General features: G+C 42.8%; 1 pseudogene; it reads right to left on the bottom strand.

The window, feature by feature from the left end:
- Positions 1–3: 3 nt before the first annotated feature.
- On the bottom strand, positions 4–5,435 carry LOC119349960 (annotated as a pseudogene).
- Positions 5,436–6,580: the final 1,145 nt, after the last annotated feature.

Below are 6,580 nucleotides of genomic sequence, written 5' to 3'. Positions count from 1 at the left end.
GCATTCCCAACCAACCAAGCAAAGCCAGTGGTTTCTTGGTCACGACCAGCTAAAACGAAAGTTCCATTAAAGAGCGTTTCCACGTGGTAGAACCTCCTCAGGAAATATAAGATTTTCATGAGGCTGATCCTGAGCTGCCATCCACGCACGAATACCCTCGTTTAAAAGAATATTTTTGGTGTAGACAGTCTCAAATTCAGAATCTTCCGATGCACGGATTTCCTGGGAAACAAAGTCATAGGCACGTAAGTTCAGAGCCAAGCCAACTACGCCAATAGCACTCATCCATTAACCGGTGACGGGTACAAATAGCATAAAGAAATGTAACCAACGTTTATTGGAAAAAGGAGCATCAAAGATTTGGACCAAAAGCGGTTAGCAATGACCATTGAATAAGTTTCTTCGGCTTGAGTTGGGTTAAAAGCACGGAAGGTATTTGCACCACCACCGTCCTCAAATAGAGTGTTTTCTACTGTCGCTCCATTAATAGCGCATAGCAAAGCCGCACCTAATACTCCGGCAACTCCCATCATATGAAATGGGTTCAACGTCCAATTATGAAATCCTTGGAAGAAAAGGATGATTCGAAATATCGCTGCTACGCCAAAACTCGGTGCAAAGAACCAACCAGATAGCCCCAGTGGATAAATAAGGAATACAGAAACAAAAATAGCAATTGGACCAGAGAATGAGATTGCATTATAAGGCCGCAATTAAACGGACCGAGCAAGTTCAATTGGCGTAACATGAAACCTATTAGTGCAAAAGCCCCGTGGAGAGCTACAAAAGTCCATAGACCGCCTAATTGACACCAACGAGTAAAATCTCCTTGTGCTTCAGGCCCCCATAGTAGCAACAAAGAGTGTGCTAAACTATTGGCAGGGGTAGAAACTGTTGCGGTTAAGAAATTACACCCTTCCAAATAGGAACTAGCCAATCCATGGGTATACCAAGAAGTTACAAAACTTGTCCCTGTAAACCAACCCCCTAAAGCGAAATAAGCACAAGGAAAGAGCAATAGGCCAGACCATCCTACAAAAACGAAATGGTCCCTTCGTAACTAGTCATCCATACACTACTAGGAAAATGCTTACCAGTAGCGCTGGTTTTTTTGCTACCAGTAGCACTGGTAGACGCGCTACTGCTACTGCTATTTTTTAGCAGTAGCGCTTGTTTGTCCCAGCGCTACTGGTAACTGAAGATAGCAGTAGGGCTTTTTTGTAACCCACGCTACTACTATCCTATGTACTAGTAGCGTGCACTTTTCCCCCACGCTACTACTAGCTAATTAGGACCAGTAGCATGCACCTTTTCCCCCACGCTACTACTAGCTAATTAGGAATTAGAATAGTAAAAATTAGATGCAGTATTCATGGATGGAAATCAGAGACACATCCAGTGCAAGATAAACTAAGGTCACAAAACCATCTCAACTGGAAGAGATCACAAGAATCCATTTAACATTAGACACACACAACCATCATCAAAACGTAGGTACCTTCCCTAGTGTTCACCACCAACCTAAACAAACCACTTCTCCAGATGAATGTACCAAGGCTCGGAGTTCAGATGCCGGCGGACCCGAATCCTCCCTCCCCCCGGACGGTGGCGTCGAGGTCCTCCACCTCGGCGACCTTCTGCGTCATGATCACCTGGACTATCATCTGTGCGATGTGGCCGCCGGGCTTCACCGGGTTGAAGAGCACAGCGCCCACCGGGCCATGCTAGTCAGCGTCGATCACCCCTGCGTCCACGCCGGGAAAGTGAAAACTTGTTAGTATGCAAATATCATCAGTTCAACCAAATAGTATATTACAATTCACAAGACCCATTAAGTTAAGATTCCTTCTCATCTAGCAATTTAAAAGAGGTCATGCCAAAAATATATGCTTAATTCCTCACTGGTTATTCAAACTAAATGGTCCAGGAACGCACATGGTTACCATGGATACCAGTCTAGATTAGTACTTTCTATAATGTTTGGCACCAAGTTCAGTCTTCGCAGACAAATAGAATACATTACTGGGCGGGACAAGGCAAAGAAAAACACAAAAAATTGTATTTACTAAATCATTAGCATTAATCAGTGTCTTCTGCTTTCGTTTGTTACAATATCAAGTTAGCCAATGTGAACAAAAGAAAGCAAGACCAAACTACTACAGCTTCACCTTTAGATTATTTTTGATCCATTACAAAGTATGATATGAACATACTACCTACACCAGTACAATTGATTGAAACTCAAGGCAAAGAAACTGTGAATGAATCAAATTGGATACGGGCCTACAATCAGTCAAATTGGATATGTTCTTGCAAGCTACAAAGATGTTAAGAATTACTTGCAATCTGGTTTTTGCAAGCTACAAAGATGTCCAGAATTACTAATTATCCAATTACCCTCTCTTGGGCCATAGTGATGTCTCAATATAACGCCACATTTCTCGAACTCTCGGAGAACAAGCTTGGTATCTCTAAGCGAGAATCTGTAAGAGGGGCAACATTAAACATAAATAAACCAATTCATCCTATATAAGGCATCCAACAAAAAGCTAAGTGACGGCTATTGCTTTCTCGGGCAGGGTGTACAAACTTAACAAAAATTAAAGTGCACTAGCACTATGGACTCCGGTATATCCAGTTTCCAGGACAAGCACTAAGGTCTAAGAATGATATGCTACTAAACGATTGATTTTGCTGTTGCTCATGGACATAGACAGGAGCAAGCACATAGCAGGGCCATGAACCTACGCAAAGCATTATTTTTTTATCTCCATGGCTACATGTCCAGCGGAATCCAAGATACTACCTACTTGCAGAACTAATCTACCATGCATGTGCGGCAGGCTACAGCTTCCTCAAAAAACAAGTAAAAGAAGAGCAACATAGTTTCCTCTGTGTGATAGTACTCACCAGCGGTGAGTGGGTTGGGAGAGGAGAGCACAATGTTATGATGAAACTAAATTGGTGTTGTAGATGTTGAAATAGTTTTTATATACTTGGTCAAACTTGAAGAAGTTTGACTTAGCACAACATTAGAACTTCAATTGTTTTTTTGTACTGAACTTCAATTAGTTTGAAATGAAGGGATTTTCACGGGATTGCTAGTCCCGGGATCAAATTAAGATTGACTAAGGTCAGCAATGACATCAGCTCATGAACATCAAAGCTACTAGTTCATCTAAGTTAACTTCAATCATGGCCCAAATGAAAGTTAACTTCAATTATATTGGGCATTTCTCAAACAATTAATAAAGGCAGTGAAAAACTGTCTTGATAATATAATCCTTAATGGTCAGCATCATGGAAATCCTACCAGCATAAGCCACAAGTCTAGCCCAAACAAAGGAGAGAATAATACTCAGCTGAAAGACAGTAGGGATGTTTGTTACCTTTCAGGAAGACAACAGAGATGCTTGGACTTGTGCTACCCATGAGCTTTCCCTGGTTCCAAGATGAGAATGTACTCTCTTTGGATAAAATATGTACACTGCCACACGTACTACATAACATCCCGGATCAATGGACAGGTGTTACATGCAAGATCACTACATAGAAAAGTGGAAAAATCATACAAGAATAGCGTATTAAAACTCCTGGCACGCAGTTTAACTGGAATTCCATGGAAGCTGGCATAATCTATCAATAATAAATAATGTTCATATGTGCCTAACATTCTACAGCCTCATTTTTGACATTTCTCTACTACCACAAACTCACAGAATATGGCTCAAATATTCAGTTCCATAAAACCAGCCACTCACTGAGCTCTGCAACTAAATAGTATTTACCAAAGGAGGCTAAATAATGAAATGGCCAGGAATTTTGAGCTCTCGTCTTTCTTTTCACCAGAACCAGCAGGCATGAATCAATAGTATTTTCTTTCTGTTTCACTTAATGATATGTTCATAAATTTTGCTTTAGCCATTCTGATCATAGTTTTCACTTGCAATAGAAATCTCCTATTATCTAAACATACCTCTGGGAGGTCGGTTCTCGAATATCACCTTCTTGTTGTCACAGTGAGAATAATAATCCTGTCGGTAGGATGAGCTATTACTTTTATCCAATGATGAAGCAGTCTGTCCATCTGCAATGAACACATCAGTGTTAAGATTAGCGCAGAGTTGCAGACACACATGAACGAACTAGTGTGCGCAGAGTTGGATCATTTGTGCACACAAGAACCAGTGGCAACTGGCAAATGTGATTCAGAAACCACACATACACGTGAACGAATATATAGGCATCACCTAAAAACATATGATGATACGAACAAATGCAGTTCAACTAAAATTGAGCAACTGATAGCATGAAATTGAGTAATCAAAATACTAAAACTGAAACTGAAAAAACAACAGTCGGCAGGCGGTACTCAACCTATCCTTCTGCCTGCTAGCGCCAAGCTCGAGCTGACGCCTGCTGGAGTTGCCACCTTGCCGGAGCGGCCACCCAGGCCTAGCGAAGTCATCGCATCGGAGCCACCAACTCGCCGGCGCTTGCGTCCGCCATCTGTCTCCCTGGCGCTTGTGTTCGTGCCGCTACTAGGCTCACCCTCGGGGCCGCCTCGCTGCCCAACCTCCACGCCGTGGCTGGGAGAAGCCCGGGCTGGCCACGGCGATGGGCCTGGTCGGCCGGATAGTAAGGAAAGCTGCGCGCGCGTGAGGCCTGCAGGACGTGTACACGGCGAAGGATCACGCCATGGATCGGAAAGAGGGTGAGACGGGGACGACAGCGATCGAAAAAGAACGGGGAGGGGATCCCAGCGCCAGCGGAGAGTAGAGGAGGTGGAAGGGAGGCCGGCAGAGGAGGGAGATGGAGGGGATCTGGATCGGGTGGGTGGGGTGTGGGAGTGGACTGGGACCATAGCACTAGCGCTGGCTACTGATGCGCGCTACAGCTATGATCTGCTAGCTATAGCGCCGGGTGGAAAAACACGCTACTGGTAAAAGTTTACACATAGAAGAAATAATAGTAGCGCGTTTCTGAGTACAGGCGCTATAGATCTTGACTTAACAGTCGCGCTGGGTAGACGACCAACGCTGCTAGTATATGTTGATCTGCTGGTGTGGTGTGGCACACTTAGCAGTAGCGTGCCCAAAAGAAACCCACGCTGCTGCTAAGCCGTACCAGTAGCATGCTATCTGCCCAGCGTTACTGGTAATTACTAGTAGCGTGGGTGCCCAAACAAACACGACTGCTAAACTACTATGTATAAGCATTTTCCATAGTATCAAATAGATCATTTTCTTTTTAGGAATTCTACGAAGGGCTATAGTCATAGTGATCCTCCTATTCAATTACTTCAACCATTTCCGAGCACCTCATATCACTTTCCAAGGCATATGATAGTTTTATTATCTGTGGATGATTTCTTTCTCGTTCAATGCCCTTTTCAATGGTCTCGAAGAGAGAAATTTCCCATTTTTATCTATGGAGTCACAGTCACAACCAAGGTCGTGGTAAATCCATGAATTTGATTCGATTTGTTTTTCTTATACTATTTGTTTTTCTTATACTATAGAAATAGAAATAAATTGTTTTTCTTATACTATAGATGATTTAATACAAAGTCATACTAACTTTGTATTAAGTTGATTTATACAAAGTTAGTATGACTTTGTACTAAATCAGTGACACTTATTTTGGGACAGAGGGAGTAGAAAACATCCGTCCTGTCATAGATTTGTGCCTACACCAATTGTTCTCGAGTGCTGACAGAGAAAAATTACCATGATTGCCGCTGTCAAACTGTCATTTCCTGCTAGTGGTGGTACAAGATTCACACATCGGACGGGGTAATTTGGGAGTAGGTGATGAGAAGAACAGAGGGAGAGGGTGAGTAGGTGATAGTTCAGGCAATTCTCATTTCATCGATTCGTTAACAGGGATGGCACTTGTCCCTTTTAAAAACACACACACTCTCACAAATGGGACACTAGATGATCTTCCTATAGCTCACTCCTACATTTCCACTCTTGGCCCCATTGTCGTCCGTATTCCAGTACTACTGGTTCCCCTGGACTGGGATCTTGCCGACTACTGGTTCCCCTGAAACAAGCATCGCTCCATTAGGTTTCCTCAAAGTTTTCATTTTAGGCATTGTCATGTCTATAAGACACAGTTAGACCTCTGGCAGCCTGTTGCTTGAAACAAAGCTTCTGGAATCATTTGCCCCAAGGCGTACTTATTGAATGGTGGGTGTTCTTCCGAGAGCTACAATTGCCACCGTGGCTCCTACATCCACATACCATGCCTAGTGGTAATTTGACTTCAAGTGGACAAAGTAAGACACGACAATGCTAGTGATTTTCAGCTCCTTTTCGCTTCACCTCCTTGACTCTCACATTTTTGTTTCCCTCCAATATTTTAGATGTAAATAAGCTAAAGACGCAAGGGAAAAAATATAAATTCATATCACACTCACTTTCACATCCTAAGGCAGAAGTATATATAGGACTTCTACACACCTCTAATCTGTGATAGCTCTTCTTTCGAAAGAAAATATTGTGAGCATGGGATATGTGTTGAGAAGGCCATTCGGAAATCGTTTATCAGGACATTACTATCATGTGAGTAGACT

This window comes from Triticum dicoccoides, chromosome 1B (assembly GCF_002162155.2).
Source record: "Triticum dicoccoides isolate Atlit2015 ecotype Zavitan chromosome 1B, WEW_v2.0, whole genome shotgun sequence".
Lineage (NCBI taxonomy): Eukaryota > Viridiplantae > Streptophyta > Magnoliopsida > Poales > Poaceae > Triticum > Triticum dicoccoides.
The sequence above is the reverse complement of the archived record's forward strand: the minus strand, read 5'-3'. Positions and strand labels throughout refer to the sequence as shown.